Source organism: Pinus tabuliformis, chromosome Q (assembly GCF_031772625.1).
Source record: "Pinus tabuliformis cultivar Carrire ecotype Pingquan chromosome Q, CPIR1, whole genome shotgun sequence".
Taxonomy (NCBI): domain Eukaryota; kingdom Viridiplantae; phylum Streptophyta; class Pinopsida; order Pinales; family Pinaceae; genus Pinus; species Pinus tabuliformis.
In genome coordinates, this window is record NC_142296.1 from 113,868,084 (window position 1) to 113,878,370 (window position 10,287).

Genomic DNA, 10,287 nt, shown 5'->3' on the forward strand with positions numbered 1-10,287 from the left:
GTATGGAAGAAGCAAAACCAGTATGTACACCCATGGTCACAGGATGTAACCTCAGTGAAAATGATGAACCAGTAGTAGTGCATCAACCAACCTACAGATCTATGATTGGAAGTCTACTTTATTTGACAGGTACCCGACCAGACATCATGCATTCAGTGGGAATAGTTGGAAGATTTTAGGCAAATCCAAAGGAAACTCATCTTCAGGCAGTGAAGAGAATTTTCAAATATCTTCAAGGGACTCAAAACTATGGCTTATGGTATCCTAGAGATACAGATCTCACACTTCATGCTTATACAGATGCAGATTTTTCCGTAAGCATGGATGACAGGAAGAGCACAAGTGGTGGTGCATTCTTTATGGGTTCCCGATTGGTATCTTGGTTCAGCAAGAAACAGAGTTCAGTTGCTTTATCTACAGCTGAAGCGGAATATGTGGCTATTGCATCTTGCTGCACTCAACTCCTTTGGATGATGCAGACCTTGCAGGATTTTCAAATCACTTGTACACCACCTATCTCCATCTTATGTCATAATACAAGTACAATCAGCATTTCAAAGAACCCAGTCATGCATTCAAAGACCAAGCACATACCAATCAAGTATCACTTTCTCCGAGAACAAGTGCTTGAACAAAAGGTCAAGTTGGAGTATGTTCCTTCTAAGGAACAAGTTGCTGATATACTCACCAAACCATTGCCCAGGGAGACCTTTGAATACCTCAGGCAAAAGCTGGGGGTTGTTGATGCATCATCTTGTTGTTGACTCTCTTCTGATTGTTGGTTGTACGTAAGGTTCATCTGGGGTATATGCATACATTCACTGAGTTGCGGATTGGTCGAAGATCGAATGGCACAGGTTCAGGGGGAGCATATAATGGATTGTTGGCATTATGGAGGAAGTACAGAAGACATATTGTTGCGATATGTCTCTATCTCTTTCATGCTCATTTATGGTGTTTGGTGGATTATGGTTCTTCTTTGCAGATCTGGTTTATAGTCAGGGGGAGCATAACCCTTTGCCCTCGATGTCAAAGGGGGAGAATGACGTTGAGGATCTTGAGGTTGCCATCAAGTCCAAAGGGGGAGATTGTTGGCATTATGATTTTGGTATGGCTCTATGATACAGGTGTTGTACTTGATGGAAACTCACTCAAGTGGCAAAACTCTGTTCAGGCTCTCAAAATGATGGAAATTAAGAGGTTCGCAGGTGAATGGTTCAAAAGGAGCGGACCCGCAGGTTCTCCTTCCAGGAAGTGCGGTCATACCCGCAATTTATCCGATCAGAAAGTGCGGTCCCCTAGTTCACTCACTTCAAGGCAGAGAAGTGCACTCACGTGGGGTTTCTTATTTTTGGCCTGTGGTATTTAGCTCGTCGTTCATGATCCTATGGTTTTGGCCCGTGGTATAGGATCTAATTTAGCCCCAGTTTGGATCCCTTGTATTGTTATTGATGGTTTTGTCCCATGCTGTGAATAAGGGCTTGACTATAAATAGGGAAGGAGATCACTTGGCTTTGACATCTTTGAAATTTGAATATCATAAGAACTGAATTTTGGGTGATCAGTTTTAGAAGCCAGATCTAAATCAAGGTAAAATTTAAAGGTGAATCTATTGCTGAGTCGTGATCTCTTGGGCGCATGATCAGATCTGTGGATCTGACTATCTGTGGTACATTGGAGGACTATTAATTTGGCCCTAATCAGAGGTTCGCAGGCGATCTGAAGACGCAGTGTGGGGGTACGCAGTATAGAGGAAGGCACAGTGCAGGTATACGCAGCGCAGCTAAAGGCGCAGTGCGGGGTACATAGTACAGAGGAAGGCACAATGCGGGTATACGCAGCGCAGCTGAAGGCGCAGTGCGGGGTACGCAATACAGAAGAAGGCGCAGTGCGGGTATACGTAGCACAGCTGAAGGTGAAGTGCGGGTATCCGCAGGTGTATATTGATGAAGTTGCGGACCTGTTTTGAAATATTTGTTGGCTGCCTGTTTTCTATTTGCTACTGTGTTCTGGGTTTAGGTTACTGGTGTTGTTTTTCTGTTTACAACATTCTGAGAAGTTTGGGTGGCTCATTGGATTGATTGTATAAGGAGATTGGTTGATTCACATGTACTTGATGTTTATTTGATGTCCTTGGATCCAGTCTAAAAATTAATGAAAAGTGGTCCTTGAAAGAAAAGTAGGGGGTTGTAACTCCCTTCCAGGAGAGACTGGAAAACGAGAGAGAGTTGTAGCTCTCTGCAGGTTGCAGCCTGCGTACTGGTAAAGGACTGCACCAGTACAAAATCATTGTAAAAGGAGTTTCTAATTGAAAGAAGATAGAGACATATTGCAACAGGTGGTTTTCACCCACATTCGGTTTCCACCTTATATCTGGTTTTCTTTGGTGTGACTATCTGTTTTTCTTGTCCATGCTCATTATTTTATGGTACTGACATACAATAATTCAAAGTATAAATATATATTGAAAAAGAATTTGATAATACTGATTCACCCCCCCCTCTCAGTATTATTTTCAACAGACATGGTCATGGAGGGTGTTGGCTAAGGTATGATAAGGTCAGTGGCTCTTTCCATAATGCAAAATAGGCTTGTGTCACCACTTTTCCACTAGACTTACCTTCCTAAACATTTTCAAGGCCTCTTGTAAAACCTACAGGAAACTCCTGTAGTATTACAGGGAATCCTGTAGAAAACACAGAATTGCTTGGAATTGGCATCTGGAGTGGAGTATGGATGGAAGAACATGGGGAGTATGGAGGAGATGAGATGGATGAAGGAAAACATGGTTTGTGGTAGGGCATGTTGTCCTCTATAGCCTGTGCACACCATCTTCTTACAAACCTACAAAAACAGAATTGTTATTTTTTGTATGTTTTTCTCTTTTTTTCATTTTTTCTTTTTCTTCCTTTTTTTTTGAAAAGACAACTAAGCTGCCTCGAAGGAGGTTTTCATCCTTGTTTCTTGCCCTGGGCACCTCACAAGAGGTTTTCACCCAGAGATATTTTATTTTTTCTCTCTTTTTTTTTAATACTCTTGGGCTGCCTCAAGAGGTTTTCAACCCAAAAGTTGTTCTCAGGTGCCTCATGGAGGTTTTCACCTAGGTCCCTTTATTTTTTCTTTCTCTTTTCTAAGAACTTGGTGAGGTGGAAGTTGAGACTTCCCCAATCACCATCGCTGCCTTTCTGATGCTACTCATGAATTCTTGCTTTGATACGGTCTTCTTGTAAACCTTTAACATGTACCCATTGGCAAGAAAAGGGATACCTTCTGCATCGATGGTTCTTATTTGAACAGCACCATTGTCATGGCACTTTTATATCACATATGGTCCCAACCATCTGGTCATTAACTTGCTTTTGAAATCTTTGTACCGGGAGTCATACAACAAGGCCCAGTCGCCTTCTTGAAACAATTTGTCCTTGATATTTCTGTCATGCCAGAGTTTCCTTTGTACTTGAGTCACTTCTGTGTGCAGGAGGGCCTGCATACTAAATTAATCTAACCCATTCAGTTGGATCAATCTTTCCTATTGTGCCCTTGTGATATCTAGATCCAGTTGTGCTTCCATCCTTAAGGTGTTGTATTCAAATTCAATGGACAACATGGCTTTCTTCCCATAGGCCAACTCATAAGGATTGAAGCCAGAGGTGGTTTTCCAAGTAGTATTGTAAGCCCAGGTAGCCTCAACTAATCTATCTGCCAAATCCTTTCTATTGCTGCTAATCACCTTGGTCATAATGCTTTCCAATGCTTGGTTGGTGACTTCCACTTGCCCATTAACCTGTGGGTGGTAAGGGGTGGATTTTCTATGCTTGATCTTATGTTGGCTTAACATATTTTCAATCATGTGAGATGTAAATTGACTGCCTTGATCAATGACCAACTCTCTAGGGCATCCAAACTTATAGAATACATTCCTCCTCAAGGATCCAGCCACATTTTCTTCTATTTATACCTTGATAGCTCTGGCTTCAACCCATTTTGTTAGTTAGTAAGTGCGCACAATGATGTACTTCTTTTGTCTAGATGGAGGGTCAATGGGCCCAATGAAATCCATGCCCCACTTGTCAAATGGCTCGAAGGACACTTGAGGTTGTAGAGGCATTTCATCACTGGGGGTAGGATTTCCCATCCTTTGGCACTAACCACACTAGCTGGTATACCTTTTTACATCTTGGTGGAGAGTGGGCCAGTAATAGCCAACTTGTAGTACCTTGAATGTTGTTCTTTTGGCTACAAAGTGACCTCCACAAGGCCCATCATGACAAGCCATAAGGATGTTAAATACTTCCTCCTCCCTGACACATCTTCTCATATTTTGATCCGGACCTAGCTTGAAGAGATTTCCCCCGATCCAAGTGAATGGGGCACTTTTTCTTATGATTCTTTTCTTTTCCTTGGAGGACAAATTTGGAGTGAATTGTGCAGATACCAAGTAGTTTTATATGTTAGAAAACCATGGAGAGAGAACTGAAATGGTGAATAAATGTTCATCTGGTAGTTGGTCATCAACCATTCCTTCCTCCCCTTCAGGAAAAGTCAATCTGGATAAAAAATTTGCACCTACATTCTCTTTTCTAGGCTTATCAATAATAGTTAGATCAAATTGTTGCAATAAAAGTAACCATCTACTAATACGGGAATTTACATTAGGTTTGTTCATCAATTATTAATTGCAGCATGGTCGGTATGTACAAATGTCTGGTAACCAATAATGTAATGTCTAAATTTATTTAATGAATGTACAACATCAAGGAGCTCTTTTTTAGTTACTGTGTCATTTAAATTGGCTTTCGATAGATTCTTGCTAATGAAGTAAATGGCATAAGGTAGCTTGTCATCTATCTGTCCTAGAGCTTCTCCTATAGATTTGTGAGAGGCATCAGCATGAATATGAAAAGGAAGAGCCCAATTTAGGCCTTGAAAAATAGGTGTATGTTGAGGGCCCTGAAATCGGGTCAACAACAAGGGGGATACCCACCCGGTCCGGAACCTGGTTGGCGGCTCCTTGCCCGTTTGGAGTAGCAGGTCTGACTGGGGATAACGGGACCAGTTTCCCAATGCAAGGGGTATGTATGTGTGTATGGTTTGATTATGCTGATTCTAGAGAACATTTGAGAGCTAATTTAAATCTAATCCATGAACCGACTCTAAACTGCTATAATCTAATGAAAACAACATATACAATCTATGCTAACCCGGGGTATATCTTTTCCATTATGCAATCTAAAAAGATTTCATATAATAACTGGTAATATAGATTATTCAGCTACCATAAGAATATAAACCATTTAAGATGAACCATTCTGCATAAGAAGTTAAACAGAACAGTTGTGAACTGCATATCGCATAATAAATCATTCATATGTCAAGCATGAATAAATGACTCCACCGCACAAAAGTGCCAAATGGTAACCACACATTTATACATTAACATATAAATAACATCAGCTGTATATCACTCTAAGCATATGAGCAGAAATTCATCAAGAGATAAAAGTACCATTTATGACTAATTTTTACTCACAAACTTCAAGTAATAACGGTTTACCTCTACTTACTTCTAACGCCTACTAAGAGTACAGAAGTGCAACATCAGTAGCAGACATTAAGATGCAAACATAAATAAATCCGATCCTTCCATTCATCAAAACCTCCTCTGAGGTGCAGAAGTGCATGTTCCGAGGACAGGTTTTTGACAAATTTCTGGACCCTTCTCCAAATGCATGAGAAGGGTTAAAATACTATGTCCTAATTCTAATAATAGTATTATTACAAAATTAAGGATTCGGTTTTCAAATGACCGTCCTTTTTCTAATCTAGTTAAAACAAAAAGACAACATTCTAAATGAAACTACTTGTGGACTTGGTCTTTGAAGTTGCAAGTGTCCAACATAGGCTTGAGAAGAGTCGGCTGGCTAATTTCTGTTCTGAGCTGGGCTGCAAAAACGGCATCTATGAGAGCTGGTGCTACCTTCTCGGCTGCGGTCATGATACACTTTAACGTCATCCATTGGTTGTGTGGTTTGACAAGGTACATCCAGTAACTTTCCCAATTCAGCCTAGCCAGTGATTGGATAGCTTTCCCTTTTGCCTGTGCCTTCTGCCTCCATTCTGTCTCCAGTTGCAACTTGTTTGGTAGGTATCCCAGGGTGGTCTCTGAGATCAAATTGGCCCTGTGTAAATTTTCATTTACACAGTCGATGAGAATACTTGCCTGTGTTGCCGCTGCCTCTGCTGCTTGCTCTACCCATGTGATTTGCTCATCCCATTTATTAAAGAGCAGCTCTTTATGACATTCATTAATCCTGGGTGCTCCTGCTCTTTTTCCCTCCTCATTATTTTGCCAAGTCAGATATCCTGTCACCCTCTTGTCGCTCTGATCATATTCGCTTCGCAATTCCACCACCTGACTGGTGATTTTGTCGCTTAGCTCACAGAAGTGCCTCCACTGTGATATTTTACGCTCCAACTCTTCCTGTTGCTGCAGCAGTTGCTCGTTCAAGCCGATAGACTCTGAAATAAACTCTGCCAGCTTAGGCTCATCTTTGTGCATTTCTTGCACCGTCTGCAGTTGTTTTTCTTTTTCTTCAAGACTCTTTTGGTAGCCTATCTGCATCTGTTGAAAGTCTTCCTGAAGCTTATCGAGCTATCTAGAAGCTTCATTGTTTGCGTTGGCTTGTTGCAACTGTTGTTGTAGCAGTTGTATGTGATTCTCTTGTTCCTTTAAGAGTTGCTGAACTTCAGAGGCCTTGTCGATAGTTGCAGAAGCATACGCTCCCGCAATTTGAGACAGCTTCGTAAGATTTTCTGTCGGATTATTATTTGGGTCTTTCCACAAGACGTCCAAATGTTCAGCGTCTTGAGACAGTGTATTTTCGAGCTTTCTTTTCTTTCTCTGTCTTCTCACAACTGCTTTGTGCTGAGGACTGTAGAACACATCCAGTGGGGGAATTTCCTCTACGTTAAGTAGAAGTTCTGAGGATGGGGCGATGGAGAGATTTTCTGCTTCTGTGGCAACGCTGACTATGGTCGAAGCGACCTCTTGCACCACCTGTGTATTGTTCACAGGCGTCTTTGGGACTTGCCCTTCGAGGTTGATTAGTTCATTGAAGGTCTCCCACTCTTTATCTAGCTCTATTGTGACAAGGGGGGCTTCGATAACCGGAGGGGGGACATCTCTTGGTGGTGAGGTGATAACTTGCTACTGAGACATTACAGTTGACTGAGTTGTATCTTTGACTATTTCTTCATTATTTCCTTTGTCATGCACAGACTCTTCAGGATGTTCGGATACTTCTTGCGCAGCGTTGGACTTAGATCAGGAAGTGCTGGAGTTTTTACTGAGGCTGATGCTCGGAGTTGGCTCTCTAGTAGGTATTCGCAGCCTTTCTAGTGGAATGCTGGCCAGCCTTCTATCTCTGTATGACGTGAATTTCTGGAGGTCAGCTTCTCGCAAAATTTCTTTGAGCGAGCTCTTACTCTGAAAGAGATCATCAAACAAATCTTTGTGTCCAAAGAATATTCTTATCTTGACATTCGTAGTGAACTCTTGGGCCACTTTATTTGGGTCGAATGGCCTCGCTGGGAACTTATATAATTGAAGGCACGTCACATTTTCCACCTCACCAAAAGCGTGTCCTACATCGAACAAAGAGAAGGCCCCACAATTGACGGGAAATTGAGGCCAAATGGCCTTTTTCTTATCTTTTAATTCCTTGGTTAGGCCGCCTTCAGAACAGGTTTGATAAGCGATTTCTCGAGCCAAAAGCTTATCAGGGACATACAAGGGTAGGACATGTGGAGGTACAGTGCTTCCAAAAACTCGAATGTAAGTAAACCATTCTTCCCCAAACCATCTTGCGATGGGGATGATGTCCATTTGGGCCTCGGGAGAGCACCTTGGGGGGTCCTTATCATATATCATTCTATATATGGGCAATATAAGCCCATGGCAAATCTGGTAAAAATGAGGGGCAAATTGGGAATCCCACAAGACTTTGTGATAGACGTGGATGGGCAACGGGTCTTGGGTAGTCCATTTCCATCCCATAGTGGGGAAATTAGATACAAGGCAAATAGAATCCATAACATAGGTAGCCAAATAAAAAGGAGGATAGACCCTTTGAGAAAAGGATCTTTTGGACCTGTAACTAACCACAGCCGTGTATAGAGTATCGGAAAGAATTTTGGCCCAATCTACTATATCGGCGTTTGTGGCAGCGTCAATTAATGGCAGCCATTCAGATGAAAACTTGTTGATATCGGGCATACCAAATAACCTACATAGCATGGCTGCAGCAAAACAATATGGAGAAGTAAGGGAACCAGTGCTGTACATACCGTTCTTATCCTTTTTTAACGGCTCGTCTCTTCTAGACCATTCCTTAGTGGTGTCCGATAGATCTGGATTTTCCACCGCGAACTTCTTAACAAATTGAGCATTATAGGTTGCTTGCGGTTCGGGAAGATGGTACATCAGCTTCAGATCTTGGGTGGCGAAAGATCCCACGAGTCCATGTCCCTGAATTTTGAATTGTCTGTTGTTTAATTCCGCATCATCCAGAATCCACTTGATCATATCTGTGTATGATAGAATCTTATGCCTTGCCGCTATTCTATGAAGGAATGAACATGCTAGGTCCTCTAGGGACGCCTCCGAAGAACGTGGTGCACCCGCAACAGCAGTCACCTTCATTATTCTCAGCTTCTCTTCTTCTAATAGCCTGTACATGCATTCCCATGTTGAGATCCCTGCATCTCGGTTGCAGGTTGTATCTGTGTATAGGGGCGCCATCTCCTTGGTCTTCTCTCTTACTTCAGAGCTTTGAGCTTTGTTCTTCTTTCCCATATTTGGTTTGCATTTCTATCTGAGTCGTCTTGGCACTTTGTATCTATAGATTACGAGCAAAATAGAAATGACTGATCAGAAAGGTGATGGGAGAGTTTTAAATGCAAGAGATACATCAAATATGCCACCTTACGTGAAGCAAGTATCCAGCAAGGCACGCGTCTTTAATCCATTTAATAACTGACAACTAATTCATTAACTATCATTAAAAGCACATGATTTCAGGTCAGGTTATAGTAAGTGGTTTTTTCTTTGAATGGCATGCCCGAAGGATTCGTACTAAGGTGTTTTGTGATTTGCTGACGTACTCTCGCATGTCGCATAATCGCAAGATCGCACCATCGCAAATCCTATGAATGCAAAATCCAAAGATGTGGCGTCGTAGCGATCGCAATATCGAAGATCGAAAAACTTAGTGTTTGTCAAACCTTGCTTGGCTTGCTTTTCCGATATGCGATCTAATGATCGCAATATCGCAGATCGGTGAATTTCTTAGCTTTTCGCTACAGTCATTAGTATGCCGCGATGCGATGCCATTATTAATCATGAGGATGGCGTGTACATATTGATTTTTTAGAAGAGTAATGGAGATGTCTCCTATCTTTTTTGCAAACGCGACCTTAAAGACTTATCCTCTACCATAGACTTAGGCTTTTAAAATATCTAAGACGCTTTTTCTAAATTATGATTTGTAACTTCAAAAAAAGAAAGTCTAGATTTTCCTAAAAATTTATCTAAGGGTCCCCATTCATTCAGTATCACGGCTAATACTAAATAATAAAAAAAAAGGGGGGGGGGGGGGGGGGGGGGGGGGGGTTGTTGCTGGCCAAAACAATTGGCGATTCACTTGGGAGAACCAGTTATCTCTGTATTTCTATTGACGCTTTAAAAACTTCTGAAAAAATTTTAAAAAATTTTTGAACTTTATTATAAAAGGATAAAACAAATGAGACTTCGAACTGTCTATGATGTTTCATTTCAACCTCTTTCCATTTTAATTACTTGCACACTCAATTCGCCTTTGCATCTAAATCAGCTATTACTTGGTCTTTGTAAAACATAAAATAAAGTCTTCTCTGTGTATCAGTCCTTTTTTTAAATATACTCCTTAGTCACAGGTAGAGCCTCTGCTGCCAGTAGGCGTCCATAGCCTCGACAGGGTTACCTATTATCCAGCAATGATCCTTTATCCTGCTTAAGGCTGTTAACAACTTTTTCAGAGGAAATCCTTTTTTTGACATTTTTTCCTTTTTTATTCTCTTAAAGAACAATGTCTTGGTTTGGTGGCCAAATTATGACACAGTCATTCACTTGATTTACATTTTGCTAAACAAGCTGGCTCGTGATGAGACCCCTTGTCTTTTGATTGCAACAATCTTGAGTCATTGCCCTGTTTTGGTAGACAGTTTTGGCAAAGTCAGCAATCTATAAGA